Raw genomic sequence first — 23943 nt, 5'->3', positions numbered from 1 at the left:
CAAGAAGAAGACTGACGCTGACTGTAATATTATTTTCTACAAAGCTCAATTTGTCGCAAAAGGTTTTCGGCAAGTTCAAGGGATTGACTACGATGAGACCTTCTCACCTGTAGCGATGCTTAAATCTGTCTGAATCATGTTAGCAATTGCCGCATTTTATGATTATGAAATCTGGCAGATGGATGTCAAAACTGCATTCCTGAATGGATTTCGGGAAGAAGAGTTGTATATGATGCAACCAGAAGGTTTTGTCGATCCAAAGGGAGCTAACAAAGTGTGCAAGCTCCAGCGATCCATTTATGGACTGGTGCAAGCCTCTCGGAGTTGGAATAAATGCTTTGATAGTGTGATCAAAGCATTTGGTTTTATACATACTTTTGGAGAAGCCTGTATTTATAAGAAAGTGAGTGGGAGCTCTGTAGCATTTCTGATATTATATGTAGATGACATATTACTAATTGGAAATGATATAGAATTTCTTGATAGCATAAAGGGATACTTGAATAAAAGTTTTTCAATGAAAGACCTCGGTGAAGCTGCTTACATATTAGGCATTAAGATCTATAGAGATAGATCAAGACGCTTAATTGGACTTTCACAAAGCACATACCTTGACAAAGTTTTGAAGAAGTTCAAAATGGATCAAGCAAAGAAAGGGTTCTTGCCTGTGTTACAAGGTATGAAGTTGAGTAAGACTCAATGCCCGACCACTGCAGAAGATAGAGAGAATATGAAAGATGTTCCCTATGCTTCATCCATAGGCTCTATCATGTATGCAATGCTGTGTACCAGACCTGATGTGTGCCTTGCTATAAGTCTAGCAGGGAGGTACCAAAGTAATCCAGGAGTGGATCATTGGACAGCGGTCAAGAACATCCTAAAATACCTGAAAAGGACTAAGGATATGTTTCTCATATATGGAGGTGACAAAGAGCTCACCATAAAAGGTTATGTTGATGCAAGCTTTGACACTGATCCGGACGATTCTAAATCACAAATCGGATACATGTTTACATTAAACTGTGGAGCTATCAGCTGGTGCAGTTCTAAACAAAGCGTTGTAGCGGGATCTACATGTGAAGCGGAGTACATAGCTGCTTCGGAAGCAGCAAATGAAGGAGTCTGGATGAAGGAGTTCATATCCGATCTAGGTGTCATACCTAGTGCATCGGGTCCAATGAAAATCTTTTGTGACAATACTTGTGCAATTGCCTTGGCAAAGGAATCCAGATTTCACAAGAGAACCAAGCACATCAAGAGACGCTTCAATTCCATCAGGGATCTAGTCCAGGTGGGAGACATAGAGATTTGCAAGATACATACGGATCTGAATGTTGCAGACCCGTTGACTAAGCCTCTTCCACGAGCAAAACATGATCAGCACCAAGGCTCCATGGGTGTTAGAATCATTACTGTGTAATCTAGATTATTAACTCTAGTGCAAGTGGGAGACTGAAGGAAATATGCCCTAGAGGCAATAATAAAGTTATTATTTATTTCCTTATATCCTGATAAATGTTTACTATTCATGCTAGAACTGTATTAACCGGAAACATAATACATGTGTGAATACATAGACAAACAGAGTGTCACTAGTATGCCTCTACTTGACTAGCTCGTTAATCAAAGATGGTTATGTTTCCTAACCATGAACAAGGAGTTGTTATTTTATTAACGAGATCACATCATTAGGTGAATGATCTGATTGACATGACCCATTTCATTAGCTTAGCACCCGATCGTTTAGTATGTTGCTATTGCTTTCTTCATGACTTATACATGTTCCTATGACTATGAGATTATGCAAATCCCGTTTGCCGGAGGAACACTTTGTGTGCTACCAAACATCACAACATAAATGGGTGATTATAAAGGTGCTCTACAGGTGTCTCCAAAGGTACATGTTGGGTTGGCGTATTTCGAGATTAGGATTTGTCACTCCGATTGTCGGAGAGGTATCTCTGGGCCCTCTCAATAATGCACATCACATAAGCCTTGCAAGCATTGCAACTAATAAGTTAGTTGCGAGATGATGTATTACGAAACGAGTAAAGAGACTTGCCGGTAACGAGACTGAACTAGGTATTGAGATACCGACGATCGAATCTCGGGCAAGTAACATACCAATGACAAAGGGAACAATGTATGTTGTTATGCGGTCTGACCGATAAAGATCTTCGTAGAATATGTAGGAGCCAATATGAGAATCCAGGTTCCGCTATTGGTTATTGACCGGAGACGTGTCTCGGTCATGTCTACATTGTTCTCGAGCCCGTAGGGTCCGCACACTTAAGGTTTCAATGACAGATATATAATGAGTTTATGAGTTTTGATGTACCGAAGTTAGTTCGGAGTCCCGGATGTGATCACGGACATGACGAGGAGTCTCGAAATGGTCGAGACATAAAGATTGATATATTGTACGGCTATATTTGGACACCGGAAGTGTTCCGGGTGATTTCGGAGAAAACGGGAGAGCAGGAAGGTTACCGGAACCCCCCCGGGAGAAGTAATGGGCCATATGGGCCTTAGTGGAGAGAGAGAGGGGCAGCCAGAGGTGGGCTGCGCGCCTCCTCCCCCCTGGTCCGAATTGGACTAGGAGAGGGGGGCGGCGCCCCCCTTTCCCTCTCCCTCCCCACTTCTTTCCCCCTCCTAGTAGGAGTCCTACTCCTACTAGAGGAGTCCTACTCCTACTAGGAGGAGGACTCCTCCTGGCGAGCCTATAGGGGCCGGCCGGCCTCCTCCCCTTGCTCCTTTATATACGGGGGCAGGGGGCACCCCTAGACACAAGTTGATCATCTTGATCGTTCCTTAGCCGTGTGCGGTGCCCCCCAACACCATATTCCACCTCGGTCATATTGTAGCGGTGCTTAGGCGAAGCCCTGCGACGGTAGTACATCAAGATCGTCACCACGCCGTCGTGCTGACGGAACTCTTCCCCGACGCTTTGCTAGATCGGAGCCCGGGGATCGTCATCGAGCTGAACGTGTGCTAGAACTCGGAGGTGCCGTAGTTTCGGTGCTTGATCGGTTGGACCGTGGAGAAGTACGACTACATCAACCAAACGCTTCCGTTGTCGATCTACAAGGGTACGTAGATCACACTCTCCCCTCTCGTTGCTATGCATCACCATGATCTTGCGTGTGCGTTGGAAATTTTTTGAAATTACTACGTTCCCCAACACTACGGGGGCGGGAGGAGGAGCTGCGGAGGTCGGCCATGCTGGAATGGATCTTTTCGAAACGCGCTCTGATGGATTCTTGCTGGAGGAGGATGGTATCGATCGGATCTAAGAATCCCCATCCCTTTAATAGACAATTTATTTATCTGGCTAGGGGGGCAAATGTAAAAATGCCCTGGCGCCTCGTATTCATTCGACGCGTGGGAGATAGCCCTTATTAGGCACAGAAGCCAAGAGGTTTAACATTTATGAGGCCGGACACTGCTTACGAACACTCGAAAATTGGAGAAGAGCCCGCCTTGCAATGTCGAACACAACACTATGCGTTGTACTCATCGTTATCGAAGCCTGGATCAAGGGATACTGAGGGAGTCCTAGATTATGGTGTCTCCGGACAGCCGGACTGTATCCTTTGGCCGGACTGTTGGCCTATGAAGATACAAGATTTAAGACTTCGTCTCGTGTCCGGATGGGACTCTACTTGGCGTGGAAGGCAAGCTAGGCAATACGGATATGTATATCTCTTCCTTTGTAACCGACCTTGTGTAACCCTAGCCCCTTCCGGTGCCTATATAACCGGAGGGTTTTAGTCTGTAGGACAACATACAATCATATCATAGGCTAGCTTCTATGGTTTAGCCTCTCCGATCTCGTGGTAGGTCAACTCTTGTAATACTCATATCATCAAGAATAAATCAAGCAGGATGTAGGGTTTTACCTCCATCAAGAGGGCCCGAACCTGGGTAAAACATCATGCTCCCTGCCTCATGTTCCCATCCGCCTTAGACGCACAGTTCGGGACCCCCTACCCGAGGTCCGCCGGTTTTGACACCGACAACCATGATCTCGATATTAGCCACCCCATATCACCAGAGCATCATAGGAGCACATATATAAAGCAAGTACACGTGGGCAGCTACTAACAGTCTCTAGAACCGCATGAATTTATCACCAGAGAGCTCCAGTAGGAGTTGATGCTTTCTTACAACATCTAGCTGCAACTAGTAGGGCCGCACATCCAAACCAAATCATGGAGAAGGCCATGCAGGAGCTACATCAGAGAAGAACTTACGGGGAGGAGCTCACCAGAGGGAGGTTGTAACCGTAGTAGAGGCTCAGCCATGCCACGGCTGTGTTGTGACCATCAACACATCCAGAAGAGGGTCTGGAAGCCGTTGAAGCACCACCGCGGTGACCAAGGCACAGTGGCGCCATCCCTGCAGAAGAGAGGAAAAAATGACAAGATGAGATAGTGTTCATGTCATTAGGAAGAAATAGGCCATTGTATAGCTCACATAAGCAGATTTGCTACTATGCACAACACAAGCACCAACTTGCACTTGGTATATTTCTGTATCTAGGACACCCTGCACTCACAACACTTGGGCTAGTCTAATGTAAAGACCTGTTTGCAATACGAGCCAATGGAACTGAAACAAAAGTAGCACATGAACAAACAGCAAATGAAATAGAAGGACGACCTTGTGTGGTGGCCGGGGTGGACGACGGTGTCCTCCTTCTTAGCTCAGGCGTCCTCGTGCACCAAATCGAACAAAAAAATATTGAAGAATGCCGAATAACTAAACATATATATATATATATATATATATAATATAGAAGCAATAGAAGCACATATATATATATCCTATTTCTGACTCTAACAATTTCAACAAAACTAGTTCAGTCACAAGTAGATTAGCACCCCCAATAATGAAATAGTATTATGTATCTTTAAAGGGTTTTTTTTGACCTGAAACTGTAAGGCATTGGCCCCATAGCAATTTTATTACTCCAAACAAAAATACATATGTGCAGTAATTTACAAGGTCAGGGAGACCCTAAAAGAGAAAAGGCAAGTTGAAAAAGCTAACATGAAGGAGGCAAAAAAGAGATCCATCTAATCAGATCATCTTTGAATTTAGGTTTAATCCTATGAACTAAAAGAGAAGCGTCCAAAATAAAAGAAGCTCTCCACCTACGAAAAGATGGTTTGATATTCCTGAAGACCCTGTCATTCCTAACATTCCAAATATTCCAGCAAGCTAGAAAAACAACTTCAGAGAAGAAAGGCCTTGCAAAATCCCTTCTAGCATGGAAAGCAATGGCAGTCATATCATCTCCAGTAGGCCAGCTGATTTGAAGGTAGTTCCATACCCTGCAACTAAAGTTACACTGGAAGAATAGATGATCCCTGTCCTCCTTGGTGTGCATGGGACACAACACACACAAATTTGAGTCAGAGACATTCCAGTGCCTTCTCTCCAGCATATCTTGCGTGTTCAACCGATCCATGATCAACAACCAAGCAAAGAACTTAATCCTCAATGTGCAACAACTAGCCCAAATCCAGGACAATATTGGGTTTGACACAATGTGCTTGTGCAAGAAGGTATAATATTTCTTGGCAGAGTAATCCTTTCCATCCTCTTTCCAAACCCAAACATCATTCAGCTGGTGATTTACATTTGAATTTCCAAGCAAGGATTGCAATGACTGCAACTCACCAAAAGCTCTCTCAGAGAGTGGTAAGTGAAATAGAGTAGTTAGCTCAGACATGTCAAAAACCTCAGCAGCAGAAATAAGAGGGTCAATGACAAAGGAGAAAAGTCTTGCAAATCTTTGATCAAGTGGTATACTGGAATCTCCCAAAGACCAAGAATCAGACCAAAATAGAACTGTGTCACCCCTATGAACATGCACAGTACAGACCATCCTGAATTTATCCATTAACTTGCAAATATCCCTCCACCAAAAGGAACCACAAAAGGTTGTAGCATGGGGGACTCTACCATGATAGTAAGTGTTCCAAATCAAATGCACCCAGGGAACATCAACTTTATTGTAGAACTTACTAACATGTTTGAGAAGAAGGGCTTCATTCTGTAGCCCCAAATTCAAAATAGGTTGCAGTTTAAATCACTTGAATCCATCTCAGATATATAATGTGGCCATATCACATTTCTTTCTTCCGGCAGCCATGAGAGATTATCAGGTGTGCAGCCACGATAGTGGATCTGGCCTCAGATTAGCATTTGCACATTGATCCTAGTCACCCAATCAGAATAAACCCCCCAATCCCACTTCCCACAAGACTGCCAAGAGATGAACCAACATTATACAGGACAACAACTACAGGATCGAATATATAAAGGTAACATGTCAAACTAGCCCGATTCACATGTTGAATGGACAGCAAGCAAGCACACACTCTATTTGATAGCACAAAGATGTGCAAGCAAGCAAGCATGCACTATACTGGAAGTGGGGACAACTAGTGCCGGAGGAGATGCGGGACTGGTGATGGGAGCAGCAGTGCTGTAGTTTGAGTCGAAGGAGACGAGGATGGTGTCCGTGATCCGGGTTTGGCAGGTCGGGGCGTCCGTGGTTCAGCCCAGTGTCCTCAACCTTAGCGGACAGTGGGGGCCGGCGGCTGCGCGGCGACCGGTGGGAGGGCCAGTTCGGGGTAGGGGGGTCACGGTCTGCCACTGCCATTGCCGCTGCATATCCCAGATCGAATCGAACAAAACCTACAGCACCCGATCGAATCGAATCAAACCAAGGGGGAAACATGGTAATCAGAGAGAGAATTAAGGAGGGGGCTCCAGGAAGAAGAGATCTCACCTCGCCATGGCCATCGATGAAGGTTAGATGAGGGAGGCCCTCGCTGCCACGCTGCGGATCTGTCCATGTCACGACGGCTAACGACCAGAGGAGCCTCGCCCGCGACAAGGAGGTCGAAACCCTAGTCGTCGGAGGGTGGTTCATGGCCGCTGTAGGATGCGCGCGTCGGATCTGGTCCGAGGGGAGGATGAAGCGGGAGTGGAAAGGATGCCGGCGGTGGAGTGGGGGCCGGGGTGGTCGCTTGTGGCTGCAGGAAGATGTGCCCGTCGGATCTGACCGGAAGAGACGGAGGAGGCCAGTGAGGTTGGGCGGCTCGCTTGATCCGCTGAGGGGGCAACTAGGTGGTGGAAGGGAGGGCGGTGGAGGAGGAATCTAGATCGGGAAGGGGGCGGCGGCGAGGAGATGGGGACGAGGGAGGAAGGGGGCGACGGGGGGATGGGTCAATCTGATCTAGGGTTTGGGCTGCGGGTGGGGTGTATCTCCTTTTCTTTACTTTCTTTTCTTTTTTCTTTAGATAGATGGATGGATGGATGTGGGATGGAGATATGGATGGATGGATGGACGCCATGTCATCGATCCGTGGACAGAGTTATGATTGCTTCAGAAAATCAGTGATGTAAAATAGTTTTCAAATACTGAAAATAGAGGGGATTTAATGAAGTAGCTATCAAAAATAATTTGCAAAAGGGCACCACACAAACTTTCACTAGAGTTACACCACATTTTATGTATTAGGACCAATTTGTATGCATTTTTCATATTTGTAGCTATTTTTAATCATTTTTTGAGTGGCAAAAATGTTATTTTGTGAAGAACCTACCAAATAATTGTTGCAAAATTGCACCAAAACAATTTTCTAAAATATTAGGCCATATTTAATGCACAATTGACCAAATGGTTGGATGTCAAAAAAATTCATCCACCTCTCGTGAAAAAGACAAATTTCTGGCGGTTTAGTTGGAAGCGGGTCAAATTTGAACTGCAGCTGCCTCATAGTTTCCTCTTTATTTTTCCCAAAAATCATTTTTAGATACAAAAGTATCTATTTAAGAAGAGAAACACCAAAACTTTCCAAAATTCAACCACTAGCTAGGAACAGTCATGCCTGCCGTTTTGACCGCATTTTGAAACGGGCATAAAAAATTCAAAAAAATCAAAAAATTGGAAAACCTTCGCATTGTGTCATTATATGTGACCAAGTTTCTAGAAAAAATAATAAACTTGTAATAAGGAAATTATTTTTAAAAAGTGTTCTCAGAAATGAGCTATCATGCGTGAAGATTCATGGCTTTCAAGCCAAATGATCAATATTATGGCCACATTCATGGCATAGTTTGTTCAAATGATCTCATATTGTGCACAAGGGTGCATCTTGGAATTCCAAACAATGTTGCCTAAGGGAGTTTTCACTTTCATTGCACAAAAGAGCTATTTTCCATTTTGCGAGTGCCCCAAATGAGGTTTTTTTGTGAAGGACCTACCAAATAATTATTGCAAAATGGGACCAAATCATTTTTCTAAAATACTAGGCCATATTTAATGCACAATTGACCAAATGGTTGGGTGTAAAAAGTTTTTATCCACCTCTAGTGAAAAAGACAAATTTTCGTCGATTCAGCTGGAAGCGGGTCAAATTTGAATTGCAGCTGCCTTGTAGTTTGCTATTTATTTTTTCTAAAAAATCATTTCTAGGTATATAAGTATCTATTTAATCAAAGAAACACCAAAAAAATTCCAAGATTCAACCACTAACTAGGAACGGTCATTCCCGCCGTTTTGACCGCATTTTGAAACGGGCATAAAAATTTCAAAAAAAAATCAAAAAAGTGGGAAACCTTCGCATTGTGTCATTATAGGTGGCCAAGTTGCCAGCAAAAATAATAAACTCGTAATACGCCAATTCTTTAAAAAAAAGTGTTCTCAGAAATGAGCTATCATGCGTGAAGATTCATGGCTATCAAGCCAAATGATCAATGGCCACATTCATGGCATAGATTGTTCAAATGATATCATATCATGCACAAGGGTGAATCTTGGAATTACAAACAATGTTTCCTAAGGGAGTTTTCATTTTCTTTACACGGAAAATTCATTTTCCATTTTTCGAGTGCCCGAAATGACGCTTTTTTGTGAAGTACCTACCATATATTTGTTGCAAAATTGTACCAAATAAATTTTCTAAAATTCTAGGACATATTTAATGCACAATTTACTAAAAGGTTGGGTGTAAAAAGTTTTGATCCACCTCTGGTGAAAAAGACAAATTCCCGCCGATTCAGTAGGAAGCGGGTCAAATTTGAACTGTAGTTGCCTTATAGTTTGCTCTTTATTTTTTCCAAAAATCATTTCTAGGTACATAAGTATCTATTTAATCAGAGAAACACCAAAAAAGTTCCAAGATTCAACCACTAGCTAGGAACAGTCATTCCCGCCGTTTTGAGTGCATTTTGAAACGGGCATAAAAAATTAAAAAAATTAAAAAATTGGAAAACCTTCGCATTGTGTCATTATATGTGGCCAAGTTCCCAGAAAAAATAATAAAATTGTAATGCGGCAATTCTTTTAAACAAGTTTTCTCAGAAATGAGCTATCATGTGTGAAGATTCATGGCTATCAAGCCAAATGATCAATCTTATGGCCACATTCATGGCGTAGTTTGTTTAAATGACCTCATATCGTGCACAAGGGTGCATCTTGGAATGACAAACAATGTTGCCTAAGGAAGTTTTCATTTTCTTTGCATGAAAAATTCATTTTTCATTTTTCTGAGTGCCTGAAGTTCCTACCATATATTTGTTGCAAAATTGGACCTAATCAATTTTATAAAATACTAGGCCATATATAATGCACAATTGACAAAATGGTTGGGTGTCAAAAGTTTTGATCCACCTCTGGTGAAAAAGACAAATTCCCGCCGATTCAGTAGGAAGCGGGTCAAATTTGAACTGCAGCTGCCTCATAGTTTGCTATTTATTTTTTCCAAAAATCATTTCTAGTTACATAAGTACCCGTCTAATCATAAATACATGGTTTGGTGGCGATACGTCGAGGTTTGGACGATGGCCGAGGGCTCCAACTCTAGAGCGCGTAAACTAGCATGCCCGCCGTGTGGTCACCGCATGACCGTGGCGTTGCCATGTGTTCTGTGTGGCCTAGGCATGTCTAGTGGGTTGGGCACTCCCTAGGCAGGTGCTAGGAAGAAAATGACAACATAATATTCTCACGAGGAGACCGATCGATGTTCAAACATGAATAAGCAGCCAAGTGTTTGATTAGCAGTACGGGAAATGCACATGGCTAATGTGTGTGAGCTTTGGCTGAGGATGATCAGTTACTAAGAAGATTGTCTTCACAAATTTTCATCTCAAAAGGAGGATCCTAGGTGGTACTTGCTTTGCAAAGTACCACACTGGACATAAATACAAATGTTGAAGTTGGGCACCAAATAATGCATGGATTGAGCTCGCATTTGGTGGAGGATGGTTATTTGGGCATAGGAAAGCGTTGTAGAAAATGGATACCATTTGGACATGCCAAAGTGGTACTTCCTTCACAAAGTGTTTTTCTAAACAGAATAGGAAAATGAATATTTTTGAATTATTTTTGAACTAGGCAAGGAAGGTTTTTTACATATTTGATGAAGAAATGACCCAAAGCATTTATGAGGTTTTTTGGAAATTTTGAGAATGATAGAAATATAGGTTGCTTCACAACCTAGGGCAAAAACTGCCACATGGACATGACACATAGGCAAAAATGATGACGTGGTGCCTAGTCATAGCAACCCACCATAATTTGCAAGGTTGTGACCATCTATATTGGTTATGATCAGCTAGAAAAAAGGCAGCGGACTAGTGCTATCTGCTTTATGACCATTTCGTGTAAGGAAATTATGACCTTTCTGACCAAAATGGTCGTTATAGTTTAGGGTTTGGAGCCCCCCGAACAGCTTTTGACCAATTGGTCTGAAATGGTCATAGATCTATGACCAATTCTTCCAGGGTCACTAAAATAAGGTCACTAGTTGACATATTTCTTGAAGTGGAGGGGTCAACGTTTGCAGGGCAGGACTTGGCGAATTAACATGACTTGTAGTACCGTGGCTAGACTCACATCTCTCTCGAGGAGATCTCGGATGCGGCTCTGCAATGTCGGCACATCCTTTACTGGCCCCCAATCTATCCCCTTGTTGATCCATGACGTCAGTCGTGGCGGGGGGACCGAGCGAAAAGTCGGGGAGGCCACCCACTTGGTGCCCCAGGGAGCTGTGATATAAAACCACTCCCGTTGCCATAAGTTGGACACCTCATGGAAGGAACCCTCTGGCCATGGGGCATCTGTAAGTGCATCTAGTGCCCCTTAGTGATTTCGGTGTATTGAAGACTTATAGGTTAATGGAGTAATGTGTTTGTGAGTGTAAACAGGTCTATAAGTCTATGAGGATTTTGATTTTTACAGAGAAAGTTGACCCCTAAAAATGAAGTTCTTCGACTGAAGACTTTGGATTTCTGAAGACTTTCCGAAGACTTTGAAAGTGAAGAAATTGGTGTGACCGTGAAGACTTGGTATTCATTCGAGGAACATGAAGCGTGAAGACTTTTGTTTTCGTAGTTTCATTTTCTCTTTCTTGAGTCATAGGAAACACCGTACTATTAAAGGGGGTCGAGGAAATACTAAGGAAAAATTTCCATGTGATGCTCAACTCAAAATCCTACACCTACCAATCCCTTCGAGTGAAGCCATTGGAAATCTCATACAGTCCAGTCATATTCTTCACTGACAGAGACGAAGTTCTTTTGGTCTCTGAGGAATTTGGTCTGACTGAGGAGTTAGGAATTCGCCAGTGTGGATTGCCTACACAGTGAGGAACATGATAGCCCTGAGGATTTTGCTACTCAAAATTCCGACAGTTGCTGTGCTATGCGCCAGCTGTCCCAAAATATATATCCACCTAACAGTCATATCACTGAAGGGCATTTATGTCTTACCATGGCGGGCTGCTCCCTAGGCTATAAATAGCCGCCCCTACAACCACTAGCTGGTTGGTTGCTCCAAGAGAAGCTGACACTTGTCATTTGAGAGCAACCCATCCTCCGAGGACTTTGAGCGAAAATCATCAAATGAGGAAAAACCCAAACCCAAACACCTACAAACCCCAAGTGATTGAGCATCACTGAAGAGATTGATCCTGCGTGGATCCGACGCTTGTTACCTTTCAAGACTGTGCTTCTTCCAGACGGTTAGGCATCATGGTCTAGAGCATCCAAGAGGAATTGTGGATCGCCGAGTGACCAAGTTTGTGAAGGTTTAGAAGTCGCCTGAAGACAGGGCGAGGTTTGTGTGACCTTAGCTCAAGGAGAATACGGTGAGGACTTGGTGTCCTGAGCTGCGTGTTCAGGACTGGGTGTCCGGGACTATGTGTCCTCGAGTTTAAATACTCAGCCGCTCCAACCATACGTACAACTGAGACATCAGTTGGAACTGGTCTACCAAATCATTATCTTCACCAAGCTTACTGGTTCTATTTCCTCAACTCTTTCATTTCCTCATAACTATGTTGTGTGCTTGTTCATATCTATGCTTGAAGACTTTGACTGAAGATTTGCTCAATTTCCTTAGTTCAATCTCTTTAGTCTGTTTGTCTTCATCCTGTGTTATCCTATGCTTATGCTTCCTGTAATCTATGCCTGTCTTCATTTCATCATGATGACTATGCTTGTGTTCTGTTCTATTTACTTTTTAGTACTTATTCCGCTGCTAGTAGTTCTTCGCCAAGGAATTTCCTCACCGGCAAATTCCTCAGTGAAGAATTTCATAAAGATCGCCTATTCACCCCCCTCTAGTCGATATAACGCACTTTCAATTGGTATCGGAGCAAGGTACTCCCTTGTTCTATGTGATTTTGGTTTAAACACCTGGAGTTTAGTTATGTCGACCGCAGGTATGAAGAAAGTGACATGCCCCATCTTTGACGGCCACGAGTATCCCAAGTGGAAGGCCCTGGTGAAGAAACACCTCATGGTGATGAATAGTGAGCTGTGGACCGTCACTGAGATTGGTCTGACCGATCTGTGCAAGATGGCGAAAGCAGACATTCGCAAGTACACTCTTCTCAACCTCACAGTGAAGGACGTCATCTGCTCCTGTCTGTCTCAAAATCAGTTCAGGAATATCATGCATCTCGATCATGCGAAGCTTGTTTGGGACCGTCTCTCTGAGGTCTATGAAGGTCATCGTACCTGTCATGATCCTTGGTTTGAGGACTTTAAGGAATCTCTCAAAGCGATGACATTCGAACCAGAATTATCATCTTCTGCATCATGCCTTATGGCAAAAGATGCTAAGGTAACTGAATGCTACCTATCCGAGTCTAGTGATGATGAATCTGGTGATGAATTTGGACCCAACTATGTCAAACTTGCTTCCCTTGCCAATAAACAACAAAGAGCTTTGGAAAAAGTTCAATACATGCTAAATAAGAGCGATGATATGTTGGGTGAAGAAATGGATCAGTCAAAAGCTTTGGCTGAAACTCTTTAGAGACTTCATACTAAGTATGACACCCTTCAAGATCATCATAACACTCTCTTATCTGATCATCAGAAGATTTCTTATGAATTTCTTCAAAGAAAGCCAGACCTTGAAAAGCTAAGAGTGAGTTATGAAGATCTTCAGAAGGAGCGCGATTCATTACTTGCTCAATAAATCAGCACTTCTCAGGAAGAATTTGTTCCTCCTTGTTTGAAATGCATTGAACGTGAATCTGCTAATTCTTCACCTAAATGTTCAAATGCTGCTAATGTTTCAAAATCTTCACATGCCTCTGCTGTCACTAATTCCTCATCTGAGGACATTGCTAGTATCACTAACGATGCAGGGCTAAAGGAATTGTACATGACAGGCATGTACAAAAGCCTCAAAGGGCATCAGACTCTTTGTGATGTGCTTAAAAAGCAGATCCTCAATAGGAACCCTAGGAAAGAGGGTATTGCCTTTGAGAGGAAACTCAATGCTGATGGTACATATTAGAAGCCTAAGCTATACCCCAAAATTACATGGGTTGCTGCAAAGGGACCTCCAGTTGATCCATCTAATTTATCTGGATTTTCATGTGAATCTCCTTGTTCTGATGATGAGTCATTTGACTCCAACTATAAATTGTTCAAAAATCAGAATGGTGAAGTATTTGCTAGATATGTTGGCACTAACTGCAGGAACAGTCCCCCTATGAAGAAAATCTGGGTTCCCAAAAGATGCCTTGAAAATCTTCAGGTGCATGTCATCATGACGCCACCTGTGAAGAATAGGAACCCCAGATCAAATTCTACATATGGACCAAATTCTTCATATGGATCCAAGTCCTCATACGGACCAAACTCCTCACATGGATCATATTCCTCAAAAGGATCAAAGTCCTCATATGAACATCATCGTGCTAACCTGTCTGTTTCGCAGGGAAGATCTAAGGATTATGGATATGTGCATTATTCTTCAAATCATTATGCTCATAAGTCCTCGAAGAATTTCTCTGCTTACTCTAACCCCTCTTATGTGAAACGAAATGGACTGGCTTCTATGCCATCCTTCTCATATGGAGCTCGCAGAATGATGAACTCTTTGCCACCCCGTCAGATGTGGGAGGTGAAGAGAAAGAACTAATCTCTTCTGTAGGGTCAGGTCTCCAGACGTACGTAATCGTCTGAAGAATTTGTTGGAGACCTAAGCATGCCTGAAAGGACGCAGGCTAATCATGAAGAAATGAACTTTCATTTCTCACATCCTCATACTGCTTTATCTGTTTTTTTGCTTGATGCAATTGATCTGATGAATTGATGTCATATTCTTCACTGATGAAGTATCTGAGTTTGTAAGTTGCACTAATTCATCTGCAGGATGATCAACCCAAAGCCACTGAGTGGGTCCTCGATAGTGGATGTACAAATCACATGACTGGTGATAAGAATCTATTGATGGATGCTCCATTATCTCCGTCGCATCTGAAGCATATCATCGTTGCCGACAAAGGCAAAAGTCAGGTATTGGGTCTAGGTAAGGTTGCGATTACAAAGGATCAACACATGGACAAAGTCATGCTTGTCGAGTCCTTAGGATACAACCTCATGTCTGTCTCAATGCTTTGCGATCTTGATATGGTTGTTGTCTTTGGCAAGCACCGTTGTGTTGTGGTTATGGAAGCTGACAATTCCAAAGTCTTCAAAGGCTTTAGGAGAGGAGACCTTTATATTGTTGATTTCTTTACAGGACCACAACCAGCCGTGTGCCTACTTGCAAAAGCTTCAGAAGGCTGGCTCTGGCATCGACGACTTGGTCATGCAGGCATGAGGAATCTGCACACGCTTGCGAAGAAGAAGCACGTCATCGGCATCAAGAATGTCAAATTCCTCAAGGATCACCTATGTGGAGCCTGTGAAGCTGGGAAGATGACAAAGGCTAAGCATCCAGCAAAGACTATCATGACCACTACTCGTCCATTTGAATTGCTTCACATGGATCTCTTTGGTCCTAATCATTATTCTGCTGTTTCAAATGATGCATCTCAATATGGCTTTGTTATTGTTGATGATTACTCTCGATACACATGGGTACACATTGTTACTTACAAACATGAAGTGCAGGAAGTCTTCAAATGATTTTCCTCGAGGGCTTCAACCAACTTTGGTATGAAGATCAAGCACATCAGAAGTGACAATGGAACTGAGTTCAAGAATTCTGGTCTAGATGATTATCTTGATGAACTTGGTATTACTCATGAGTTATCTGCTCCTTATACTCCTCAGCAGAACAGTGTCGTGGAGCGCAAGAACAGGACTCTTGCTGAGATGGCTTGCACTATGCTTGATGAATACAAAACGCCTCGTCGGTTCTGGATTGAGGCAATTGATACTGCGTGCCACATCATCAACAGAGTATATCTTCACAAATTCTTCAAGAAGACTGCCTATAAACTCCTCACTCATAAGAAACCTAATGTAAGTTATTTCAAAGTCTTCGGTGCTAAATGTTGGATTAGAGATCCTCATCACAACTCAAAATTTGCACCGAAAGCACATGAAGGTTTTATGCTTAGTTACGGAAAGGACTCGAACACCTACAGAATCTTCAACAACGTTCTTCACAAGGTTGTTGAAACTGTAGATGTGTGGTTCGATGAAACTAATGGCTCGCAAAGAGAGCACCTACCTACTGTGATAGATGAACTAGCACCTAAGGAAACTATCAGGTTCAAGGCTACTGAGGATGTCATTCCTACTGAAGAATCTACTGAAGAATTCATTCTAGAACATGAAGAACGTCGAGCTAATGCACCTGAAGAAAATGGTGCTGAAGAGAATGCTCATCAAATTCCTCAACGACAACCAGCTCATCCTCTCATTGCAAAAGAAGTGCAAGTTGAAACGATCATCAATGACTTCAAAGCGCTAGGTCCTCTCACACACTCAAAAGCTTCACATTTATCTAGCTTTTGTGGGCACTATGCTTTTGTCTCTATCTCATAGCCCACTAAGGTAGATGAAGCATTTCTGGAGCCTGAGTGGATTCAGGCCATGCAAGAAGAGCCTAAGTTCGAACTCAACAATGTCTGTGAACTAGTCAAACGTCCAGATCCTCGCAAGCACAATATCATTGGCACAAAGTGGATCTACCGCAATAAGAAAGATGAAAATGGCCTTGTGGTGAGGAATAAGGCACGACTCGTTGCTCAAGGCTACACACAGGTTGAATGATTGATTTCGATGAAACTTTTGCACCTGTTGCTAGACTTGAGGCTATTCGCATATTACTTGCTTATGCTAACCATTAGGATATCACTTTATATCAAATGGATGTGAAAAGTGCATTCCTCAATTGTAATCTTGAGGAAGAAGTATATGTTGCTCAACCCCCAGGTTTTGCGGATCCAAAGAATCCAGACAAAGTCTTCAGACTCAACAAGGCCCTCTATGGCCTCAAGCAGGCCCCACGGGCGTGGTATGATGATACATCTCCAACGTATCTATAATTTTTTATTGCTCCATGCTATATTATCTACTGTTTTGGACTATATTGGGCTTTATTTTCCACTTTTATATTATTTTTGGGACTAACCTATTAACCAGAGGCCTAGCCCAGAATTGATGGTATTTTTGCCTATTTCAGTGTTTCAAAGAAACAGAATATCAAACGGAGTCCAAACGGAATGAAACCTTCGGAAATGTTATTTTCTCACCGAACGTGATCCACGAGACTTGGACCCTACGCCAAGGCATCAGAGAGGTGGTCACGTGGGTGGGGGGCGCGCCCCCCTAGGGCGCGCCCCCTGCCTCGTGGGCCCCTCGAAGCTCCACCGACATACTCCTTCCTCCTATATATACCTACGTACCCCCAAACGAACAGATACGGAGCCAAAAACCTAATTCCACCGCCGCAACTTTCTGTATCCACGAGATCCCATCTTGGGGCCTGTTCCGGAGCTCCGCCGGAGAGGGCCGTCAACACGGAGGGCTTCTACATCATCATAGCCTCTCCGACGAAGCGTGAGTAGTTTACCTCAGACCTTCGGGTCCATAGTTAGTAGCTACATGGCTTCTTCTCTCTTTTTGGATCTCAATACAAAGTTCTCCCCCTCTCTTGTGGAGATCTATTCGATGTAATCTTCTTTTTGCGGTGTGTTTGTTGAGAACGATGAATTGTGGGTTTATGATCAAGTCTATCTATGAATAATATTTGAATCTTCTATGAAATCTTTTATGTATGATTGGTTATTGAGGGAGTCCTGGATTAGGGGGTGTCCGGATGGCCGGACTATATCTTTGGCCGAACTCCTGGACTATGAAGATACAAGATTGAAGACTCCGTCCCGTGTCCGGAAGGGACTTTCCTTGGCGTGGAAGGCAAGCTTGGCGATACGGATATGTAGATCTCCTACCATTGTAACCGACTTTGTGTAACCCTAACCCTCTCCTGTGTCTATATAAACTAGAGGGTTTTAGTCCGTAGGACAACATACACAACAACAATCATACCATAGGCTAGCTTCTAGGGTTTAGCCTCTCCGATCTCGTGGTAGATCTACTCTTGTACTACCCATATCATTAATATTAATCAAGCAGGACGTAGGGTTTTACCTCCATCGAGAGTGCCCGAACCTGGGTAAAACATCATGTCCCTTGCCTCGTGTTACCATCCGGCCTAGACGCACAGTTCGGGACCCCCTACCCGAGATCCGCTGGTTTTGACACCGACATTGGTGCTTTCATTGAGAGTTCCTCTGTGTCGTCGCCATCAGGAAGGATGCCTCGCCCCGTCTTTAAAGACTGCACCGTTGCTAAGGGAGCTTTGGCTGTCGGCCAAACCCTCCGGCTAGGTGGTTTTCTTATGACCGCCTGTTCGGCTTCTGCGCCGATGATGACCTCTCGAGCCATCGAAAACAATCTTCATGTCAGCTCGGAACTCGCCGAGCAGTTAGATCCAATGGAGCTCTCCTCCATAAACGAGCTCTTGGATCACTTCACCGCCCTGGGAGTCGCTACAGATTACGACCAGATTGGGCCTAAACCCGATCTGAGAGAGATTAACTCTCCCCAAGTCACCCATCATGTTGCCGTGGTAGAGGGACAGTGCGGCGACCCTTCATCTATCTTAAGATCTCGCTATGTCCGGATTCCCGATCCCTCCAAGCCGGATACCCGCGGAGGGGAGGATATCACTCAAGACCTGAACTTAGAGTCAGGCGACGGGCTAGATTCATTGGACAACATCCAGGAATCCAAATTTTCGAGTTCAGAAATTCCTCGGCCTCTGAGCCTCAGATGGGGTGAGGCTTCGGATTTAATTCCACCCACCCACCCCAACATAAGCGATCTATCCAAAATCAGGCAAGAGCCCGATGAAAAGGTACATCATTACTGGGCCAGATTCCTCCGGGTTAAGAACAGGCTAAGGGACTGTCGCGAGGAAGACACAATCTCAATCTTCTGCTATAATTGCACGGACAAGGGAATACTCAACTCCATAAGTCGCTGTGATATTACACACTTCACTGACTTGGCGTCCATTGTACGAAAGTACTGTGCGATGGAAAGCGCCTGGAAAACCGAAATCAAATTTTGGGATAATCCGGCCCTGAATACAAACCCAGTCCGAAATAAAAGGGTGCATCATCACCACACACCCAGGTCAAGCACTAAAAAGCAAAAATCCTCTACAAGGCATGGAACCGTACTGGAAGGATGGCTCAATGGACCCTGTAAAATTCACAGTACAGAGGACGCCACACCAACTCACAGCCTCAGAGCATGTTGGATTCTCCGGCAGGTGGCCAAAATTGGCGAAAATCTCCTAATTCCAGAGGCCACAGAAAGCCACCCCAGAGACACCAATACAGTATTAACAGTCTTCGAGACTTTCGCATCAAATAATATGCGAAAAAGGACACTCCGCAGCCTTGCCGAAGTCTACCAAGTAGCAACAATAAACCCATGGAGTGACACGGCTATTCCGGCTACCATCAAATCAAGATGGCAGAGCCAGACCAAGCCGCAATGGCATTTATCACACCATACGGCCCATTCTGCTTCAACACGATGCCCTTCGGGCTCAAAAACACCGGCGCAACATATCAGTGCATGATTCAGACATGTCTGGCAAGCCAGATCGGCAAAATAGTGGAGGCATATGTAGATGATGTGGTCGTCAAAACAAGACATGTTGAATCTCTAGTAGACGACTTGAGGCTCACATTTGATAACCTCCGAACATACGACATCAAGCTTAACCTGAAAAAATGCGTTTTCGGTGTTCCATCCGGAAAGCTCTTGGGCTTCATTGTATCCGGTAGAGGAATTGAAGCAAATCCAGCCAAGATCCGAGCTCTGTCGCAACTGGATATCCCAAAGGACCTCAAACAAATACAAAAGGTAACCGGATGCGTGGCGGCTCTAAGCCGCTTTATCTCCCGCTTGGGAGAAAAGGCCCAACCCCTTTACCGCCTCCTTCGGCGCACCAAACACTTCAAATGGACGGATGCAGCCATGGGCGGACTCGACAAAATAAAAGCCATACTGGCAACAAACCCAGTCCTGGCCACGCCAAACATTGGCGAACCAATGCTATTATACATTGCAGCAACACATTAGGTTGTAAGCGCAGTGCTCGTCGTCGAACGAGAAGCGGACGGACACAAATTCCCCCTTCAAAAGCCGGTCTATTATGTGTCCATTGTCCTCACTCCCTGCAAATCATGGTACCCGCATTATCAAAAGATTGCGTACGCGGTATTCATGGCATCCCAGAAGCGACGACACTACTTTCAAGAGTGTTCAATAACAGTACCCTTGGAAATACCACTTAACGATATTATAAACAACCGTGACGCAACGGGCCGGATTGCAAAATGGGCCATTGTGCTCTTACCGGTCGACATAACTTATAAGTCATGGCGAGCCATCAAGTCGCATGTCTTGGCCGACTTCGTCGCTGAATGGACGGAGGCCGAACTCCCTAAAGAGTACGACATATATTCAAATTGGATCATGCATTTCGATGGCTCCAAGATGTTGGCCGGACTGGGGGCTGGCGTCGTTTTGACGTCCCCCCACAGGAGACACAGTTCAATACATACTCCAGATTATGTACACGGACTCCAACAATGCAGCCAAATATGAGGCCCTTTTACATGGACTCCGGATGGCAGTATCCATGGGCATTCAACTCCTAGAGGTGCGCGGGGACTCGAACCTCTCAATATCCCAAATAAATGGATACATCGATGCCAAGGATCCAAAAATGGAAGCTTACCACAACGCCGTCCTAAAAATGTCAGCTCAGTTCGAGGGGCTTGAATTTCACCATATAGCCCAGGAAAATAATCAGGCGGCAGATGTCCTGGCACGCATCGGCGCAAAACGCGATGTAGTCCCCCCCAACATCTTCTTGCAAAGGCTGTTCAAGCCATCCGTAGTATGGGAAGGGGAGCCGAACAATAACAGCCCGGATGTCAGGACCCCGACTCAATGCCACATCGATCTAGCATGTAACACCTCATATCACTTTGCGGCCTCACGCACGGTATTCCCACGGGTGTCGCCTTACCTTAGCCCGGGACCGTTTGCGCCTTTTGGCACACGTATATGACAGTGTCGCTAGCATCCATATGATAAGGAGCCCGGGCTGACATGGCTAGTCGTAAACCCAAAGTGGCACAGACTTACAGGGACAGGCATCCATGACCCAGCATCGAACGTGTCGGTCATCAGCGAGTGAATCCAGGCTGTAGCACTGGGCTAGCAGGACTCCGGTGAACCGGGCTGTAGCGGGCTAACAGGACTCCGGTATTCATCGCGTGACATTTCCCCGAAGGGACAGACACAGGAACGAAGAAGGACACATGCCGGCCAGCCTAAGTGTTCCGGAGCAGTAGCAAGCTACCATGGCTCGGTGGAAACACTAGGAGACATTTCCCGATAAGAGAGGCTACTAAAGATAAACAACTAGATAGTCAGATCCCACACATACCAAGCATTTCAATAACATACACACAATATGCTCGATATGTGCAAACACAACATGGCATCACAACATGACTCTACGACTCAAGTAATTTATTCAATAGGCTCCAAGGAGCGAGATATTACAAACAGGGGTCTCATGACCCAACATTCAGAGCATACAAATCAAAGCACAAGCGGAAGCTATCATGTCTGGGTACAGACATCTATAAATGAAAAAGGCTGAGAAGCCTGACTATCTATCAGATCCTGCCGAGGGCACAAGATCGTAGCTGAGGTAACAAGCTAAACGTCGAAGTCCACGTGGAACTACTAGTGAGACTGAAGTCTCACTGCAAAAACATAAAATAGGCAAACGTGAGTACAAATGTACCCAGCAAGACTTACATCAGAACTAACTACATATGCATCATTTTCAACAAGGGGATGGTGGGGTTTAACTGCAGCAAGCCAGCTTTGACTCGGTGGCTATCCTAAACTACGACTGCAAGCGACTCTTTTGAGGTGGCGCACACGAGTCCACATATTCACCATATCAATACACCACTATGGATTCGCTCCCGTCCCCCTACGAGAACGCCATCCATAGCACTCACGCTTATCTTGCGCATTTTAAAGTATCCACTTTCACTTGTCTATGAACTGATATAAGCAACCCAGAAGTCCTTTTCGGCGGACACGGCTATTCGAATAGATGATGTTAACCCTGCAGGGGTGTACTTCTTCATACATGTTTCCACCACTTAGCGTCTGCACACGACATGTGCTCGGCAGACTTCAAGCGAAAGCCGACGTGGGTGTAGACCACGACCTACCTAAACACTCAAGTCTCTAGTCCAGGTTTATCGCCTATTCGGGTTCCATCCATGAGGAGATCCGGCCGGAGTTTCGCTCACAGCCCCAAACGATGTGAACAGGGTTCCCGAGATACCTAACGGGCATCCGGTACACCGTGCCACGTACCTACCGCATCACAGCCCACCCCTACGGTCAGCGCTGTCCACGGCCTCCAGTAAGCTACAAACACCAGAAACTACTTGCAACTCCTGGACAAAGGACAAGGGTGAATAAGAAGTCGAGCGGGGTCATATTTCAGGGCCCAATGTATGGTAGTAACTGAATCATGGATCACAAACACAGAACTCAGTTCCTGAGGACGGCTACAATGAGACAACCCACCATGTACTCCTACATGGCCTCTCACCGCTACCTTTACCAAATCGTGTTCACACACTTAGCTCACACACAGTAGGACATGTTCACACGCCTCTGATTCATCCCCGATGAATCAGACCTGACTCAACTCTAAGCAGTAGCAGGCATGACAAACAAGCATGAATGAGTAGGCACAACAGGGCTCAAACAACTCCTACTCATGCTAGTGGGTTTCATCTATTTACTGTGGCAATGACAGGTCATGCAAAGGATAAAGGGGTTCAACTACCGCAGCATGTAACAGTTGAATCGGTGTTGTCCTAATGCAGTAAAAGAGAGCAGGAGCGAGAGGGTAGGATTGTATCGGAATGAACAAGGGGGTTTTGCTTGCCTGGCACTTCTGAAGATAACATTGAGTCTTCATCAGTGTCAACGATCACATCCTCGGTATCACGTCTATCGAGAGGGGACAAATACCGGCAACACAGAAGGAAACACAATCAATGCAATGCACAATATGATGCATGATCATGACATAGCAAAATGAATGTGTTTTGGGCTAATGCATCTAGCAACAAGTTAAATGAAGTTGGTTTGAATACAAGATTCAAATTCAAACTCCATATGTGATTATTTAAATGCCCTTTAATTGATTTGTGCTAAACAGCAGCTATAAGTTGTTCTAACATGCATGAAAATGGTACAGATGGATTCCTTGAATTTTTCTGATAATTTTTCATATATAATTTATTTCATTTGGAGTTACGGTTAATTTTCTATGATTTATTGAAGTTTTAGCTATTTTCTGAAATTTCCTGAATAATATTAAATCCAGAAAATACTTATTGCGTCAGCATGACGTCAGCACGACGTCAGCGGGTCAACGCGGCTGTCCAGGGTCAAACCTGACGTGTGGGACCCACACGTCAGTGACAGGGGGTTAACCCCGAGTCAAACCTGGGCTGGTTAGCTTTGACTAAGCCCTAGGGCCCACTTGTCAGCGTCAGTAGGTGGGGGGTTAGTGACTAATTAACTAAGCCACGTCAGCCCGCCGGAGTTCTGGCCGGCGGCGACCATTAGCGCGGCGGCGACTCGCCGGACTTGCGTTTCAGACAGCGTTTGATCGCGCGAAGACCACCGGGGCGTAGCCCGTCTTCGTCCGCAACCAGGGGAGCTGATGGGGGGGCTGCAGGGGCGCCGGAGCTCGCCGGAGCAAGCTTGCGGCGGCGGTCGGAGCTCGGCTGTGTTCGGGGACGCGGCTGCAGCGTGCAAACGAGCGAACTAAAGCGCTAGTGGGGCACTACAAGGTGCGGCGAGAGTGCTAGGTGCACTGGCGTGGCCAAAAGGTCGCCGGAGCAACGCCGGCGACAAGCTCGAGCGGAGGCGAGCTTCGGCCATGGCGGAGCTAAGGCCTAGACGGCGCAAACGGACACGGGGAGGAGGGGGTTCGGTGCGGGGGCTCACCGCGGAACCAGCGAG

Source organism: Triticum aestivum, chromosome 7A (assembly GCF_018294505.1).
Source record: "Triticum aestivum cultivar Chinese Spring chromosome 7A, IWGSC CS RefSeq v2.1, whole genome shotgun sequence".
Classification (NCBI taxonomy): domain Eukaryota; kingdom Viridiplantae; phylum Streptophyta; class Magnoliopsida; order Poales; family Poaceae; genus Triticum; species Triticum aestivum.
The sequence above is the reverse complement of the archived record's forward strand: the minus strand, read 5'-3'. Positions refer to the sequence as shown.